Below are 19,877 nucleotides of genomic sequence, written 5' to 3' on the forward strand. Positions count from 1 at the left end.
AACTGCTCTTGTTCCAAAAATAATTCCCTTGTCTCAGCTCTGGTGGGGGGAGGGGGAATAGGGCCACCCGGTCCTGAGCATGTGGTTGGGAAGGGGGCAGAATGGGAGTCTTCTGCAGAAAATGGGGGTAGGCTGAACTCTGCCTGGATCCAGGAGGTGGACAGTAACCCCAAGGAAGGAGCCGGGCCCAAAGCAAGAGCAGACACCGGTGGAAAAGAAGGCTAGAGCTCAGGGAGGGATAACAGGAGCATAAATTAAGAGTCAGAGGGAGCTTAAAGGCAATTTATTAAATGCTTTTCATTTTACGAATTAGGAAACTGAGGCCCAAATCAGTTAACTGAATGGCCTCCTGAATACTCAGCCTTCTTTGGGCTGGATTTTTATCCAAGTCTACTTGCATCCTCCAAAGTTCTCTCTCAGACTCTCTCTTGCCACCCAGAGAATAGTGACCCAGAAGGAATGTTTTGGTTTGGGGAGTCAGAGACATCGGGAAACGGTTTTGTTCTGGGCCCTATTCCCTTCTTCCTCCATATGTACACTCTCATTGAGTGATGTCATCAGCTCCCAGGGGTTCCATTTTTATTTCTCTGCAGATGACTCCCAGACCCATATATCCCGTCATTGTCTCTCTCTGGTCTTGAATCATAAACCTCTTATTGGATATTTCCATCTGGAAGACAGTAGTCATCTCAAATTCAAGCTATGCAAAATGGAACTCATTACCTCCTTCCTCCTAAAGGAACCTCTTTTCCAAATTTTCCCATTACCATCAAGTACTCCCAGTTAGTCTCACAACCTGGATATTATTCTCAATTCCTTACACTTAGTCATCCCACGTATCAAATCAGTTGCCAAATCTCGGAGGCTCTTTTTTTTACATCTCTCCTACATTACAAGTATGTTTTTTCGGTTATTTTTCAGTTCTATCCAGTTCTTGATGATCCCATTTGGGGTTTTCTTAGTAGAGATACTAGAGTGGCTTGCCATTTCCTTCTCCAGCTCATTTTACAAGTGAAGAAACTGAGGCAGATAAAAGTGAGTGACTTACCCAGAGTCACACAGCTAGGAAGTAGCTGACGCTGGATTTGAACTTGGATCCTCCTGATTCCAGGCCCCACTACACTATATAACATATATACCACCTTTCTCCTCTCTTCACTCACATGGCTCATGACCTCTCTCCTAGACTATTATCTTTCCACTTGCTTTCCCTGCCACTGGTCCCTTCCATATTCAGCTGCCAATTTTTTCTAAAACTCATCTCTGATCATGTCAGACCTACTCAGTACTCCTCTACTCAGTAAACTGCAGTGACTCCCTATTCCTCCAGGACCAAATATATTTAGTTTGCATTTAAAGTGCTTCACAGTCTGTGCCTTTCCTATCTTTTCAGCCTTTTAAAATCCAATTCCCCTCCATGGGCTAGAATTTACATGTCCAATGGCCACCCCAGAGCTCTCTGGCAATTGTAGGAATGCCCCCGACTCTGGAAAATGGTCTGATGCACTCAGACTGGAGACCAACTGAAATCTCAAAAACAAAATTCCAGCGAAAGCTCCTGCAGGCCTTTTTCCAGAGAACCCCTCCCTTCACCATTCCTTGGGGAAACTCCAGGAAGAGAAATTGCTTAATTTTTTCTTAAACCAAAAATGAAAAAAAAAATCTTCGTAGTTAAAAGCAAAACCAATTTTCAGCCTTGTGGCCCCAAAGGGCAGAAACTGAAGGAAGTGAGACTGAAGGGAGGCAAAGGAGAGGCTCAGGAAAACTGCAAGATCTGGAAGATGGCAGCTTGGTCCAGGAAGAGGAGGGAACAGATCTGGGAGTTGCAAATGATCAGGGCAGGTGCATGCAAGACTTAAGCCTTGATCACAGATGAATTGAACAGTCAAGCACCTTGGAGGAAGGAGGCAGAAGACTTAAGGGGGCAAGAAGCTGGAACCTAAGGGGACATTTTCACTGTTTCTGTATCCCACACACAATCCAGGCTAACCGCAAGCCAAGGAAAGAAATGACTGATGGGAGAAGGGAATCTCATCACCTTGACCAAGGGTAGAAAGGGAAGAACACCATATTTAGTCTCGAGGAAAAAACCTGGATTCAAAACATGATTTTGTTACTTAACTACCTGGATTGCTAATTCTACATCCACATTCTTATTGGGTTTCAGTTGTTTCACCTGTAAAGTAGAGATAATAATCCTCACAGTCTCAAAAGTGGAAGAGGCAATGGGAGGCAATGGAAAGACTTGGAAATCAGACAATGATTCCAAGTATACATTGCTATATATTGATGAATCTATAAGTGTGTGTATATAAATATATATGTATATACATGGTATATATCACCGTATCTGTTTACATGATCTTTCACAACCCTCCTTGTCTTGTTTCCCAATCTAAAGGTCATAGGATAGAGACCCAGCCTCAATAATATTGTGTGTGTGTGTGTGTGTGTGTGTGTGTGTGTGTGTGTGTGTGTGTGCTCTCCTGTCCCAGTCACCTTGGACAGCTCTCCATCCTCTCCTCTCAATAGTCATCCCTTCCTCTCCCATCAGGGAACATTTAGGGAAAAACAGGTTTGCTGGCAGGTGTGTTTTGTGGATTTACATGAGTTTGCAATTTGCTAAAGGGGGCGTTTACCTAATCTGTTTATGGGTAGGTTTATGTGTGGAAGGAGCTACATGGTGGAGGTGGGGGTGGGGATGAGCCCTGCACTTAACCAGTATAGGAAACCAGCAAGTCTGTGTAATATATTGGCTCTGGTGCTGTCTAGCTGTGTGGTCTTAGATCAGTCATTTTCTCTACATCGGTACAACAAGAGCACTGGACTAATGAATCTCTTAGAATTTTTTTTTCCAGCTCCAAATCTATGATCCTATGTCTCAAGTTCAAATCCTGACCAGTCTTTGTATGAGCAGGCTAGAATGGAAAATAGAGAACATTGCCTTTCAGGCTGGTGTTCCCTCCTCCTCCTCCTCCCCTCAACCTGAGACCTCAAGGTGACCCTCCATCACCCTCTCTCTCCTCAGGGTCTCTAAAGCCTAGGGCCATTTATGAGTCACCATCAGGCCAGGGAGCCTAGAGACCTCCCTACTCCAAGTAGGTAGGGATGCGTCAGCGTCCTCTGTCCCTGGAGCTGCCGTCACCAGCTGACGCATCGAGAACGAGGAGAAGGGAAGAGATGGCCACGCTTCTGCTGACACTAGCAGCTGGCCCTCTGCCTGGTTCTGCCTCGAAGAAAGCTCACCTGGGTGAAGGCTGCATGGGAAAAAAGAAATGGAGACCTGGGCAGGGAGAAGTGGGGACCGACAGCAGCCCAGGCGGGGGGGGCTACACTGTCCAGCCTGTGTGGCCAAAGAAAGACCCCTCCCAGGGACAGCATATTCCTCCCTGCCTTAGCATGGTGGAACGGATTTTTGAATTTGGAATTAGAAGACCCGGATTCAAATGCTACCTTGGTTATTTACTATTTATGTGATTGTGGGCAAGTTTGGCTGATTTTCTAACCTGAAAAATGGGGAAGGTTGGATGGGTAACTGTGCTAAAGGATCTCTAGGGTCTCTTCTAACTTCGTATTCTATAGTTCATTCATTTATTCAGTCAATCATTCATTCATTCATTCAGTCAGTCAGTCACCCAACGTTACCAAAGGGCTGCTCTCTGCAGAAGATCTGTAATGGAAGAAGCAGGAAGGGAGGAAGTCTGCACACAGTGGTCAGAGCCCAACAGCTACCTCATTGAGATGCAGGTCGTGTCTGTTCTAGTGGGTGAGAGGGACAGAGGCTCTTCGGAATCAGAGATTTATTCTCCCACTGCCTAAATGGAGCTAAGAGCTGCCCCTTTACCGAGTCATGCACGCAATCCCCGGGGAGTACTTCTGGATGGCTCAGAGAAACAGCCGCCAGGCTCAGGGTAGAAGTTCTTTATCCCTCTCCCAACCCTACCCATGCCCCAGTCTCTGAGCTCAGTTCCATCTTCGTATTGGGCATGGATAGAGACAGGTTCATTTAGCAAAAGGATCTTAGAATCCTGGATTAATAAACAGGAGACTTAGCAATTCAGCCCTTTTATTTTACAGATAAGGAAATTGAGGCCAAATAGCTAATAAGTTGGGCCTGGATTTTAACTGAAGTTGTAGGATTCCACATTCAGAACTCTTTCTACAATGTCAGTGGTTTCCAATCAGTCAACAAGCTTTTATTAAGCACCTACTGTATACCAGGCATTGTATCAAGGTCTGGGGACACCAAAAAATGCAAAAGACAGTCCCTGTGCCCTGAAAGGGTACATTCAGGGAGATTTGACACCTTTGGTTGGCTTTACAGGGAGAGTATGTCAAAGTAGAAAAGAGATAGATATGTCTCTGGATCTGTGTGATGTCAAGAGAAGGATGGGAGGGAAGGTGATGTGGGGGGTGGGGACACGGACAAAAACATTAAACAAGAGAAGCCATTAAATTCAATGTTTCACTTCCAATCTCAATGATAACTTGTTCTGAGCCCATAGCAAATGTTTAAATTGTCCAGGTCTCATTTTCCTTATCTGCTAAATGGAAATGACAAAAAATGTTCTGCATGTGTAGTCATAAAATCATATGTGGAGATAGTGTACCTTCAAAACCATGTGGTTCAACCTCCCCATCCCCCCATGTTATAAATGAGGAAACTGAGGGTCTGAAGGAGTCATACACTAGTGTCTGCAGTGGGATTTGGATCCAGGTCTTCCTGGATCCAGATTCAATAGGTGTGGGTTCAAATCCCAGATTTGTAATTGGTTAATAGTGTGATCCATCTTTTCTGGGTTTCAGTTTTATCATCTTTAAAATGAATGGGTCAGTTAAAGGTGTCTCCCAGCTTTGACATCCCCTGTTCTAAGTCCCCTCCCATCCTTGACATCCTCTGTTCTAAGCTCCCTCCCAGCCTTGACATCTTCTGTTCTAGGCTCCCTCCCAGCCCTGACATCCCCTGTTCTAAGCTCCCTCCCAGCTCTGACATCCCCTGTTCTAAGCTCCCTCCCAGGCCTGACATCCCCTGTTCTAAGCTCCCTCAGCTCTGACATCCCCTGTTCTAAGCTCCCTCAGCTCTGACATGTTCTAAGCTCCCTCCCAGCCCTGACATCTTCTTTCTAAGCTCCCTCCCAGGCCTGACATCCCCTGTTCTAAGCTCCCTCAGCTCTGACAGCCCCTGTTCTAAGCTCCCTCAGCTCTGACATCCCCTGTTCTAAGCTCCCTCAGCTCTGACATGTTCTAAGCTCCCTCCCAGCCCTGACATCTTCTTTCTAAGCTCCCTCCCAGCCCTGACATCCCCTGTTCTAAGCTCCCTCAGCTCTGACAGCCCCTGTTCTAAACTCCCTCAGCTCTGACATCTCCTGTTCTAAGATCCCTCCCAGCCCTGACATCCCCTGTTCTAAGCTCCCTCAGCTCTGACATGCCCTGTTCTAAGCTCCCTCAGCTCTGACATGCCCTGTTCTAAGCTCCCTCAGCCCTGATATCCCCTGTTCTAAGCTCCCTCAGCTCTGACATCTCCTGTTCTAAGATCCCTCCTGGCCCTGACATTCCCTGTTCTCTAAGATCCCTCCCAGTTACCATTCTCAAGGAGCTCACAGTCTAATAAGAATAGGGCTCAGGCAAGACAGCGCTCCTAAAGTCCAGACATCAACCATAGCAAGTGTAACATAGCTGGAGACCCCACAAAGGATAATGAGAAAGAGCAAACAGATTGACAGAAGAAGAACACGGAGAGAACAATGTCACAAAAACATCCTGATGAGACAAAGACACTTGGGACAAGGAGGTTTTCACCAATAACAGTGCAGCGAAATCAAGAAGGATGAAGAATGGGAAGCCATTGGAAGGAGCAGTTAAGAGAATTAGTAGCCTTTCGGAAGCTGGCTCAGTGAGGCTGGTGTCAGAGGCCAAACTTCAAGGGACTGAGAAATGTGTAGCCAAGAAGGAGCTAGAGGAAGAGAACATCCACATTCCTTCCTTCCTCACCTAATAAGAGGTGTCCAATTTTAGAGAGTAGATGATTAAACATCTCCCTCCTTTGAATAGACAAGTGGGGATGGGACAACAGATGGACTATGGGTGCAGAATATTACATATAATTTTTTATGGGATGAGGGTTATGGTTACAGAATAGTAAATATGATTATGGGATGGAAGCTATGGGTGCTGAATATTATTTATAATTATGAAGTGGAGGGGCTATGGGCGTAAAATATTACAAATGATTATGGGATGGGGGATATGGGTACAGAATATTATATATGATTCTTTATGGGGAAGAGAAGTAATGGGTATAAAATATTACATTTGGTTCTTTATGGAATGGGAGGCTATGGGTACAGAATATTATATATGATTTTTTATGGGGTAGAGAAGTAATGGGTATAAAATATTACATTTGGTTCTTTATAGGATGAGGGATACGGCCACAGAATATTGCATATGATTCTTTATGGGATGGGGGACTACGAGTGCAAAATATTATATAATTCTTTATAGTATGGAGGAACGATGGGTGCAAAATACTATGTATGATTATGGGATGGAAGCTATGGGTGCAGAATACTATATGTAATTTTTCTTTTCCCCTGAGGCTGGGGTTAAGTGACTTGCCCAGGGTCACACAGCTAGGAAGTGTTAAGTGTCTGAGACCAGATTTGAACTCGGGGCCTCCTGAATTCAGGGCTGGTGCTCCATCCACTGCGCCCCCTAGCGGCCCCCCTATATGTAATTCTTTATGGGTGGAGGACCTATGGGTGCAAAATATTATGAATGATTCTTTATGGGTTGGAGGCTATGGGTGCAGAATATTACATATAATTCTTTATGAGGTAGAGAGGCTATGGTTGTAAATATTACATATGATTCTTTATAGGATGGGGGATATGGGCACAGAATATTATATATGATTCTTTATGGGGTGCATTATATTACACACAAAACTGAGGTCGAGCCACTTATCCGAGGTGGCCGTGGTCAAAAGTGGCAGATTCACACTCAGGTCCTCCAAGTGCGAGACGCGGTTCTTCTTCCGCTGAAATATGCTGCTTTCCAGGAAGCATATCGACTGATAGTGAAACATTTCTCTCCCTCCCAAGAGGTGGTGAATTATAGATGCATAATGAGGCATCTATTGTCAGACATGGCCACTGTGTTGGTTTGTTTTACTTAGCTAAATGGGAAGTTAGTTTTATTTAGTTAAAAGGGAAGGCACATGATATTTTTTAAAAAAATAATAAGCAAAAGAGACAAGCTCAGGGTCACCAGGCAAGGAAACCAAGCAGAAGGTGAGAATCCACAAGCATTTGCTCCTGGTGGGAGGAGGAGAAAAGGCCCCCATCTGGCACTACCTCCGGGAAGCAGGGGTGTGTGAATCAGCAGCGTCAGCCTGAGCTGGGGAAATCTTATTTGCAGTGGCTGATAAACCCTGGCACCGGGAGCCTTCCCCTCGCCTGCCGGGCTGTCGGAAGCCCCCCTGCTTTTCAGATGTGCCATTGTTATGGTCTGTGTTAATATCATTATTCAGGATTAAGAAGGATTTGTAACCACTGTGCTCCAGCCGGAGTCCTGGGGGAGGAGGGGTTGGAGATGAGAGAGGGAGGGGGAGCAGGGAGTAGAGACACAAAGAGTAGGCAGGAGAGAAGGGTCCTTCCAGAATAGCAGCCTGGGTCCCTCTCTGCCAGGATCCTCCTTCACCAGGCTAGACAGTGTCAAGAGATGAAACCGGCTCAGGTCCGGTGCAAAGATCTGGGAATGGGAGTTAGGAGACCTGGCTTCCAGCTGGCCTCCCTCTGTGACTTTGGATCAATCCTTTATCCCTTGGGGTATCAGTTTCCCTATTCATCAAAGAGGGAATCACAGAACCCTAGAAGCCAGGGCTCTACTAATTGATCAGCTATTTGCACATTGGACTTGCTTATTCTCTCAAATCTCCATTATCATCCTCCTCCTCATAATCAATCCTTATCAGACCTCTACCAATTGATCAGATGAGACATTTGCACACAGTAGGTGCTTATTCTCTTAAATAAAGTTCTTCATCATCAATAACATGTTTGTTCCTTTCCCCACCCCCATTGAAGCATGATAGCTTCCTAAGCAATTTCGGCCCAGACTTTAGAGCCAGAAGACATGCGTTCCAATTCCATATCAACACTCCCATAAGCATATTTCAGAACCTCTATGGCCTCAGTTTCCACATTTGTAAAATGAGATTGGCTCGGGTGTCCTCCAAAGCTTCCTTCCAACTCTAAAGCCCTGTTCTTGTGATCAAATGAGATGAGGCATGGTGTGCAGATGTGATGTCCAGATGAACCTGGGGATGGACTGAACTCTTGTTGAGCAATCTGTCCTGTGTCTCCGTGCTCCCCACCCCCAACACACACACACACACACACACACACACACACACACACACACACTCACTCACTCACACATCTCCCCACTTAGCAGCTGGCTTCCTAGGAGCTGGGACCATTTAAAAATGCTTTCCATGGAATAAATGATGTCTGAGAATAAATTCTAATACATATTTGAAAGGTCCCCAGCTGAATAATAAGAATAGCTGACATTTATATAGGGTTTGACTGTTACAAAGCATTTTATAGCCATTATCTCATTTGATCCTCAAAACAACCCGGAGAAAGAAGGAATCTGATGCCTGGTGGAAGGCAAATAGCTGCTGGCTTAGTCAGATGACCAGGGTTCAAGTCCAGATACTGATACTCGGTGGCTGTCTAACCCTCTGTGACCCTGGTGAGATTTTCCCCTTTTCTTCTTGGAGACCCAGTGACCTCATCAATCTATCAACATGCATTTATTAAATACTATTTACTGTGTACTAGCTGATGTGCCAGACACAGAGACACAACTGAGGAGAAAATTCTGCTTTTAAAGAGACATGTAAACACATAGAAGAAAATGGAGAAAACAGACAAAATAAATGCAAAGTAATGTAGAATGAGGGCAGGCACTAAATGGTCTGTGCCCTGGCACCTAAAGAAAGGGTCATGTAGGATGTGCTTTTAAGCAGAGTTCTGATGACAACTAGGGAATCTAGGAGAAAGAGGAAGGGAAGATAATATTTCAGGCATGGGAGAGTCTCTCCAAAATCATGGAGATGGGAGATGGAATTTTCTGGATGAGGAACTCCAAGAAAGTCAGTGTGGCTGGACCATAGAATGTATAAATGGGAATAATGGAAAGTGGAGAACTTAAAATGCTGATGGAGTATTCAGACCGAGCTGTCCAAGTGCTTACTGGAAGGGCAGTTTATGAAAGTCTTTACGTGACAGAGAAGTTTGCATTTGATCTTAGAAAAAAATGGAGTTGATTGAATTAGAGAAGTGATATGCTTAAATTTGGGCCCCAGAAATAGCTCTTTAGTAAGGCTGGATTGAAAGGAAAAGACTAGAGGCAGAGAGGCAAAGGAGGAGGCTGTTGGAATAGTCCTGAAGAAAGGGAAAGAAGGGGGAAGATGTGAAGAATGAGAATGTTGTGGCAGTAGATCAATAAGGCTGGAGAAATGTTGGGATGGGTGGAATGAGGAAGAGGGGGGACTCCAGAATGACCCCAAAGTTAAGAACCTGGGTGACTGGAAATTTTTAACTGGACTAAGGGAAGTGAGGAAAATATTTGTAAATCCCTATTTGTGGGATGTTATTACACTAAAATTACTAATCATGCTACTTGGTACAGAATAGATATCCCTAAATGCTAATTTGATTTGGAGAAAATCAGTGATTGCCCAAAGTCACACAGTTAGTAAGTGGCAGATGTGGTAAGAATGAGCTCCAAGACCAGCCCTCTCCACCTCCTGGAAAGAGTTAATCCCTACCCTCTCCTCCATTAATGGACTTCATCTCATCTGGCCATATCTTTATTCCAGCTTGGTTCTTTATCCAAATATCCTGTTTCTAGAGGAAGCTAAAGTCAAAGGATCATAGATTTAGAGGTAAAGGTACTTCAAAGATTATCTATTCTAATTTCCTCATTTTCAGGTGAAATTTCATAGAAATGAAGCAATTTGCCAAGATCTGGAAAGCAGTAAGAGATAGAACTGGGATTCCACTTGGGATGCCCTGACACAGTTCCATTACTCCATATTTCATGGATTTTCCAAAGTACTACAGCTGTCTTCTATGGCAACCCAGGTTCCTGTATGGAGCCATGAGAACAGCAGCCTCAGTGAGTAAATCTCATCTCCCACTTGGGTAAAGGGTCCTGCCTACCAGCACCCCTTTGTTCTCCTATTCTGCTGCAATAAGCTATGAAAGGAGACCCCAGAATCTTCACTCTGGGAGGAACCTCAGAGATCATCCTGTCTAGTCTGCCCTTGATCAAGAATCCATTCTACAGAATATGAGAACTGAAATAGGCAGAGTCAGAAGGATGTATACAATGACTGCAAGCAAACTGCAAGCCAAAAAAAAAAAAAAAAAAAAAAAAAAAAAGGCTTCCTCTAAGAGGAAGCCTGATTTTGTATCCCAAAGAGATCATAAAAGAGGGGAAAGGACCCACATGTGCAAAAATGTTTGCAGCATCCCTTTTTTTAGAGTGGCAAGGAATTGGAAATTGAGTGCATGCCCATTAATTGGGGAATGGTTGAATAAGTTATGGTGTATGAATATAATGGAATATTGTTGTTCTAAAAGACACAATAAGTAGGATGATTTCAGAAAATCCCAGGAAGACTTCCATGAACTGATGCTGAAGGAAGTGAACAGAACCAGGAGAATATTCTATACAGTAACAATAAGATTATATGATGATCAGCTGTGATGGACTTGGCTCTTCTCAACAACGTGGGGATTCAAGGCAATTCAAATAGACTTGGATTGGAAGAAGACATCCATATCCAGAGATTGAATGGGGATCGAAGCATAGTGTTTTCAGTTTTTTGTTATTGTTTTTGTTTGCTTGTTTTTTTCCTTTCTCATGGTTTTTCCCCCTTTTGATCTGATTTTTCTTGTACAACATAACAAATATGGAAGTATGTTTAAAAGAATTGCACATATTTAACCTATATTAAATTGCTTGCAATCTCTGGGAGGAGGGAAGGAAGAAGTGAAGGGGGGGAGAAAAACTTGGAACGTAAAGTTTTATAAAAATGTTTCTTGGAAATTATTTTTACGTGTATTTGGAAAAATCAAATACTATTAAAAAAAAAAAAAAAAGAAAAAAGAAAGAAAAAGAAAAAAAAAGGAAGCCCAATGCTGAGTACCTGAGGAAGCAGTTCCAGAGAACAAATAATGAAACCTCTCAGTGAGGTCACTGTATTTAATTGGTTTTTGCTCAACTGATTTTCTCTGTTACAAAGGAAAGTTCAATTCTAGGGGTCAGTTGGCGGTAGGAGAGAGAATGGAAGAGTTAGACATATCCAAAAATGACTGATGTAAAAACAAAAGAAATCAATCAAACATGTTAAGATGGAATTTACTTTATGACATTCAACACCTCTTGAGAGAATCACAAATTCAAAGCTGACAAGAACCTTAGAAATCCTCTGGTCTGGCTTGTTCATTGGACAGATAGGAAACTGAGGCCCCAATGAGATGACTTGCTCAAGATCACCCAGTTAACAAGAAGAAAAACCAGATTCTCTGATTCCAAATCCAGCATCCTTTCTAATGTACCTTCCCATTCCAAGAAGCTATCTGCCTCCCAAGGTAGCTCATTCTGCTTTTGGACAACTATAATTATTGGGAAGTCACTTCTTTCATTGAACCATAATCTGCCTTTTTGCATTTCTCTCCCACCCTCATCCCCTCTCTTCATGCTGCTCCCAGGAGCCAAGCAGGACAAAGCTAACGAATCCTTCTTTCTTATGACAGCCCTTCTGATACTTGAAGACAGCGATCCCAGAAGGGAGTGCTCTCTTTCAGGGCTGAGCATCATTAGTTACCTCAATGAAGCTTCAGCTGGCATTTTCCCAAGACCTCCTGGCTGCCCTCCCCTATGGACACTCCACAATTTATCCACATCCTTCCCAAACAGGGTTGTTCCAGAGTTGGACAGAGTGTCCCAGATGTAGACCGGGACAGACAACAGACTCCATCAGACCTCATAGGCAACAAAGGGAGAGCCATAGTGAATCCAGGAAGAAGCAGCCATGGGAGACATGAGTCCCTCTCTCCTCTGTCCTGCTCAGAAGCCAGTAGGAGCATCACGTTGGTCTCTCCAGCTTAGGAAGGATTGGCAAGCCAGGAATGTCCCCGAGGGGACGGCCCCTTCTAATCCACAGGATTTCAGAATCAGTCTGGACTTTTTAAAGCCTCTCCACTCCTCTCATACAATCAATTTAAGACTTCATTAGCATCTCTGGTCTCTCCACTCCCAAGTCCAGCCACTCATATCTTTTCCCTGACTCACTTCGGTAAGCCTCCTAACTCTTCTTGATCCCAGTCTCTTCCCTGTCCAAGACATACTCCACAGAGCTGACAGAATAATCTTCCCATTGTATCATTCCCCTGCTCGAGAAGTATTAGGGGCTCCTCCTTGCCTATAGGCAGAAAGACAAACATCTCAGCTTGGAATTTGAAGTCCCTCCACAATCTGGCTTTCAGCTACCTTTCCAGCCTTATTTACCATAGTCTTTCTCTTAGAGGAGGCAAGTTGGTACAATGGAAAGAACAGTTCCTTGCAAAGGACCTAGTTCAAATCTCACCTCTAAAAGCTTACCTAGGTGACCTTGGGAGGAGAAAGATAAAATAAGCATTTATTAAGTGACTACTATGAGTCAGGCACTACGGTAAATCGTTTCCAACTATCATCTCCTTTGATCCTTGAGTAAATATCTTTCTCTGAGGCTCAGTTTCTTTATCTGAAAAAATGAGAGTGTTCTCTATGGTTCCTTCCAGTCCTAAGTCAATCATTCCACAGTCCCTAGTCACCTTGTCTAAATCAGACATTTCATCTCTTGCCTTTGCCCATCTGCTCGAGCCATCCCCCAGGAGTAAAATGCACCGCCCTCTTCCTGGCCAATTTTTTGGATTCCTTCCTTTCATCCATGCAAAGAGCAGGTCCTCCTCTGGGAAGACTTCCTGATCTCTCAGATTTAAAGGGCTCTCTCCTGAAATTCCCTTCTGTTACTTCGAGGAAACTGAAGCTCAGTTTCTATCATGACTATCAAGGAGGGCAAAGCGTGTAAATATTGTAAATGGCAGCGGTGTGTCATACACTCATAGAGCCAGAACTGCAAGGAACCTAGAGGTCACTGAGTCCAACCTTCCCATGGTATGGATGTGGAAAGTGAGGTAAGCAAGCATCATACAGTCAGTAGGTATCAGAGGCCATATCAAAGCATCTTTGATGTAGAGCTGAGAGGGACCATCATGGGGGTCATTTACTAATAAGGAAACTGAGGCTGAGAGTGTGAAAGTGACCTAGATTAGGATCATCTGTTTGGAATTATCATTCCATGTTATGCTCTTAATATCCGGGTTTCCCTTGAACAAAATAAATTGTCATTTAATAAACATTTGCTAAATTAAATTGAATTCAAAACCGGCCCTACCTGTCTGCCTCCTAGGGTGGTGAAAGCATCAAATGAGATAATAAGGTTTATAAAGTACTTCATAACCACAAAGTAATTTCTAAATGTGCTGTTATTATTGTCACAATCACGATCCACTATTATAAGTTTTATTGAGGCTTCCTGGAGGAGGGGACAAAATTTAGGCCAGGTCCTAATGCTTTTTGCTCTGAGATGGCTGCTTTTGGCTGTGCCTTATTTCCATGTTGTCTCCCTCATTAGAATGGAAAGTTCTTGAGGGCAGGGATGAAGTGCCTTTCTTTGTTTTCCTTTAAGAGGAAAGGTGCCTGGAAAATAGTAAGAGGTTAATAAATGCTTGTTGGCTGATGGGATTACATAAAGTGAATCGAACAGTGATGGGAGTGGAGAAGTTACCTTCCCAGTCAACTTGAGCAAGTAGGAACCAATGTGGATGGGGTACAAGGCTTGGAGTCAGGAAGCCTCGAATTCAGATCCTGCCTCAGACCCTTCTGCTGTATGACCCCCTATGCATCACTTCTTTTCTATAGACCTCAGTTTTCCCATCTGTAAAATTAAGGGGTTAGATTAAATAGACTTTGAGATGCCATATTTAGAACTATGACTCAATAATTCAAGCATCTATTAAGTCACTACCAATGACCCCCTTACCCAGACTCACATCTAGTTCTGTAGCTGAGCCCCCACTCAGTTTCCCTAGGTCCAACTGAACCTCTCAGCTAAAACATCCCCCTGTCCCCTTGGAAGAAGGAAAGAGCCCCCCTCCAGACTCCCAATAGCTTATTAGTCCTCAGTGAGTCTGACTACTGAGTAGGCAAATGCCCCAGGTCCCCAAATGGATTGTGATCTTCTTGACGACAGGGGCTGGCTTCTACTGATTCTCTGGGCTCAATACACAGCCCCTGTCCTTGAGTCTCTTAAGATGATCTGAGTTTTTTGACCTGTGAAATGGAACCAGTATTATCTGTGCTTCCCCACAGTATACTGGCAGGTAGAGAAGTGCCGGACAATCAGCTTTAAACATTAGGGAACTAGGAACAAGTTAGGGAACTAGAGAACTAGTATTAAGGAATTAGAGAACTAGGGGAACTAGAGGAACTAGAGGGAACTAGAACTAGGGACCTAGAGGAACTAGAGAAACTAGAGGGAACTAAAGGGAACTAGAGAGGAACTAGAGAGAACTAGGGAACTAGTTAGGGAATTAGGAGCTAGAGGGAACTAGAACTAGGGACCTAGAGGAACTAGAGAAACTAGAGGAAACTAGAGAGGAACTAGAGAGAATTAGGGAACTAGTTAGGGAACTAGGAGTTAGAGGGAACTAGAGGGAACTAGAACTAGGGACCTAGAGGAACTAGAGAAACTAGAGGGAACTAGAGAGGAACTAGAGAGAACTAGGGAACTAGTTAGGGAACAAGGATCTAGAGGGAACTAGAACTAGGGACCTAGAGGAACTAGAGAAACTAGAGGGAACTAGAGAGGAACTAGAGAGAACTAGGGAACTAGTTAGGGAACTAGGAGCTAGAGGGAACTAGAGGGAACTAGGGAACTAGAGTATACAGGTGCAGATTGTTGCATACACTGTCCCATGTGCTTGCTATATAAGCTGCTTTAACTAAAGGACTTTTCCTCATTACAAAGATTAATATCACTGGGTTTGAGGGCAAGCCATGTATGTCTAGAAATTACCGTGATGCTCAAATAAGAGGTATCAATAAAACTTTAATTAAAAACGTTTTAGAGGAATGAGAGCTATCGTAATCTAATCACAATCCAGGAGATGGAAAAGACCTTGGAAATCATTTAGTCCAACCTGTATCTGAATCAGGCATCCCTTATCTATGGCACTGATGCAGCTTTGGCTTGGATACCTTTAGTGATGGAGAACTCACTACCGATCCATTTCCCACTGGGAGGCACTCACTAAAAGGTGCCTTGCTAAAGATTCAGGTGGAGCAGGGCAGTCAATCTTTACATACCCTCATTTGACTTAGTCCCCACCTCCTTTCTCTCAAAATCCCCACCCCCCCTCAGCCTTCTCCCCAAATGTTCAAGTGCCTGGGTTTCTTTCCCTTCACTAAAACACAATGACTGTTATAATTAACAGATTATCTCAGTGCGACAGCTGTGGTCCTTTGAAAATTAGGTTGAATAACAAGATTCTGGCGTATGGTAATTTCTTTTCATCTCTAGAATATTTCTCATTCTCTTCAGCCCTGTTATGCATGTGGGGAGTTGGGTGATTTTTTTTCCTCCCCTTTTCCGTTTCTTCAGAGTGTTTCCTGGGAGTGAGAAAGGTGAGAACTCTCTAGGCTGCTCCCTCACAGATAGGGAGGCTGATTCAGGAAGGGGAAAGGTGAGGGGGTGAATGTCGGAGAATTCCAGGACTGGGAAGATCCTTAGAACAGGGAATGTCAGAGATGGGAAAGCTTTTAGTATAAAGGATGTCAGAACTTGGAGAGCTCTTAGAACAGAAAATGTTAGAGCTGGGAGAGCTCTTAGAACAAAGGCAGAGCTAGATGCTGTTAGAACAGAGGATGTCAGAGCTAGGAAAGCTCACAAAACAAAGGCAGAGCTAGATGCTGTTAGAACAAAAGATGTCAGAGCTGGGAGAGCTCTTAGAACAGAAGATGTTAGAGCTGGGAGAACTTTTAGAACAGAGGATGTTAGAGCTGGGAGAGCTCTTAGAACAGAAGATGTTAGAGCTAGGAGAACTTTTAGAACAGAGGATGTTAGAGCTGGGAGAACTCTTAGAACAGAGGATGTTAGAGCTGGGAGAGCTCTTAGAACAAAGGCAGAGCTAGATGCTGTTAGAACAAAAGATGTCAGAGCTGGGAGAGCTCTTAGAACAGAAGATGTTAGAGCTGGGAGAACTTTTAGAACAGAGGATGTTAGAGCTGGGAGAGCTCTTAGAACAGAAGATGTTAGAGCTGGGAGAACTTTTAGAACAGAGGATGTTAGAGCTGGGAGAGCTCTTAGAACAGAAGATGTTAGAGCTAGGAGAACTTTTAGAACAGAGGATGTTAGAGCTGGGAGAACTCTTAGAACAGAGGATGTTAGAGCTGGGAGAGCTCTTAGAACAAAGGCAGAGCTAGATGCTGTTAGAACAAAAGATGTCAGAGCTGGGAGAGCTCTTAGAACAGAAGATGTTAGAGCTGGGAGAACTTTTAGAACAGAGGATGTTAGAGCTGGGAGAGCTCTTAGAACAGAAGATGTTAGAGCTAGGAGAACTTTTAGAACAGAGGATGTTAGAGCTGGGAGAGCTCTTAGAACAGAGGATGTTAGAGCTGGGAGAACTCTTAGAACAGAGGGTGTTAGAGCTGGGAGAGCTCTTAGAACAGAAGATGTTAGAGCTAGGAGAACTCTTAGAACAGAGGATGTTAGAGCTGGGAGAGCTCTTAGAACAGAGGATGTTAGAGCTGGGAGAACTCTTAGAACAGAGGATGTTAGAGCTGGGAGAACTCTTAGAACAGAGGATGTTAGAGCTGGGAGAGCTCTTAGAACAGAGGATGTTAGAGCTGGGAGAACTCTTAGAACAGAGGGTGTTAGAGCTGGGAGAGCTCTTAGAACAGAAGATGTTAGAGCTGGGAGAGCTCTTAGAACAGAAGATGTTAGAGCTGGGAGAGCTCTTAGAACAGAAGATGTTAGAGCTGGGAGAACTTTTAGAACAGAGGATGTTAGAGCTGGGAGAGCTCTTAGAACAGAGGATGTTAGAGCTGGGAGAACTCTTAGAACAGAGGATGTTAGAGCTGGGAGAACTCTTAGAACAGAGGATGTTAGAGCTGGGAGAGCTCTTAGAACAGAGGATGTTAGAGCTGGGAGAACTCTTAGAACAGAGGGTGTTAGAGCTGGGAGAGCTCTTAGAACAGAAGATGTTAGAGCTGGGAGAGCTCTTAGAACAGAAGATGTTAGAGCTGGGAGAGCTCTTAGAACAGAAGATGTTAGAGCTGGGAGAACTTTTAGAACAGAGGATGTTAGAGCTGGGAGAGCTCTTAGAACAGAAGATGTTAGAGCTGGGAGAGCTCTTAGAACAGAAGATGTTAGAGCTGGGAGAACTTTTAGAACAGAGGATGTTAGAGCTGGGAGAGCTCTTAGAACAGAAGATGTTAGAGCTGGGAGAGCTCTTAGAACAGAAGATGTTAGAGCTAGGAGAACTTTTAGAACAGAGGATGTTAGAGCTGGGAGAGCTCTTAGAACAGAGGGTGTTAGAGCTGGGAGAGCTCTTAGAACAGAGGGTGTTAGAAATTGGAGGGCTCTTAAATAGAGGATATCAGAGCTGGGAGGGCTTGGGACAGGTTCTCCTCACTCCACACCCAACCTTCTCTTCACATATACTGCTTCCCATTCCAATCTCATTTGATGGAAGTGTCTCCAAGTGCAGAGAGGGGAAGTGACTTTCCCAATTAACCAGCCTTTATTAACCACCTACTAGATGTCAGGAATAGTGCTAGAAAGTGGAGATAACAAGGCAAAAGTTAATAGAGGCCTGCCTGCAAGGAGTTTCTATTCGACTAGGGGAGTCCCACACATAGGGCTATATTTACAAGAGCTACATATAACTTACAACATGGATCCTACAGTGCTGAACTGTAATGAGAATCCTGGTCTGTAAGTCAAGATGAGAATGGGGATGAAGGAGAAGGAAGAACCCAAGAGGAGAAGATGAGATCACTTAGAATGAATGGGGAGGGGAATGAATGAAACCCCAAAGGGGAGAAGCCAGCCCTGGAGCCACACACAGGGGAGCTGTTGAAGCCCAGGGAGCAGGTGGGCAGAACAGAAAGAGCATAAACTGAAGGGAGTCCAGAGTCTCTTGGGTTCTCTGAGAGCTCCCTTAGAACTTCAGAATCCAGTTTCTTCCCATTCAACCCACTAGGCAAGGCCCCTCTGGCTCACTACCTGACCCAGTTTCTCCAGGGGCAGGGCTGAATCTTCAGCTGCCCCATGGCAGATAAGAAAAAAGAGGAGGACATCAAAGAAGAAGGAGGAGCAGGAGTTGTAATTGGGTTTATTAAGTCTAAGTAACTTTCTTACAGACACTCAGTGCGAACCTGAGGCCCTGATGGGGCTGAAAAACTGAAGATGGTAGGAATGGAGACCAATGAAATGGACTGTCAGAGATAAAAAGAGCCTCTGAAGAGGAAATGTCAGAGCTGGGAGGGATCTTAGAACAGGGAACATCAGAGCTGGAAAGGATCTTAGAGAATATCAGAGTTGGAAGGGGTCTTAGAACAGGGGATGTCAGAGCTGGGAGGGAGCTTAGAACAGGGGATGTCAGGGCTGGGAGGGTACCTAGAATAGGGGATGTCAGAGCTGGGAGGGAGCTTAGAACAGGCGATGTCAGAGCTGGGAGGGAGCTTAGAACAGGCGATGTCAGAGCTGGGAGGGAGCTTAGAACAGGGGATGTCAGAGCTGGGAAGGGGCTTAGAACAGGGGATGTCAGAGCTGGGAGGGGACTTAGAACAGGGGATGTCAGAGCTGGGAAGGGGCTTAGAACAGGGAATGTCAGAGCTGGGAAGGGGCTTAGAACAGGGGATGCCAGAGCTGGGAGGGGGCTTAGGGCACAAACTGTTTCCAAGGCATGAGTGATCATTCACTCCTTTGTCACCTCCTGATGCTTTGCCTTTGCTCAGTGCCCATTCTACTTGGAACAAGCCTCAGAACCCTGTCCCCCAGCCTCATTTAGCCCCCTCTCTCTTCACCAGTTCATTCATACCCAACGACTCCATAGTTTCTCCCCTTCCCTTGACAGATGCAGGATTCACATTTCCATAATCAGTGACTCACGCACCCCTTCCCATGGCCATCAGAAGTCTCATTAATCATTTAGACACACCTGCATATTCATTATCTGCTTTATTAATACAGGCCCTGTTATTACACCAGGGCTGCTGCCTGTGTTCTCGACACTTGGACTTCATTCATTATTGAACTCCCCTGACAGATGAGCACATCTCTCCTTCCCTGAGAGGGGAGGCAGCAGACACAGGCCCTCTGGCCATACTCCATCCCTAAATGGCCACGTGACTTCCCTCCATTGGGTTTCCTGGCCGTCACAGAGGTAGAACCCTCTACTCCTTGGGGATGCTGGAGACAGAGGTCTCCACAGACCCACTTTTCTTCCCTTTTCAGGACTTTTTAATCCCTCATTCTAAAGCTTCATGTGGCAATTTGGGAATATGGAAAGACTCCAGGATTTGGGGTCAGAGAACCTTCCAGGATCTTCCACATATCCCTTGTGTGACCTTTGGAAAGTAATTGAAGTTTCTTCATCTATAAAATGAGGGTGTTGGACTCTGAGGCCCCTCCTCTCAACCAGAATCAAAGATCATATGGTTCTAAGCTGCATTTTTTTTTCTGTTAG

At 44.5% G+C, this 19,877-nt stretch overlaps 1 protein-coding gene across 2 annotated transcripts in view; it reads right to left on the reverse strand.

The window, feature by feature from the left end:
* ELFN2 (extracellular leucine rich repeat and fibronectin type III domain containing 2) overlaps window positions 1–19,877 on the reverse strand; it is a 74,750-nt gene that overhangs the window by 11,268 nt on the left and 43,605 nt on the right. The window lies entirely within an intron of this gene.

The sequence above is a fragment of the Sminthopsis crassicaudata genome, chromosome 5, assembly GCF_048593235.1.
Source record: "Sminthopsis crassicaudata isolate SCR6 chromosome 5, ASM4859323v1, whole genome shotgun sequence".
NCBI lineage: Eukaryota > Metazoa > Chordata > Mammalia > Dasyuromorphia > Dasyuridae > Sminthopsis > Sminthopsis crassicaudata.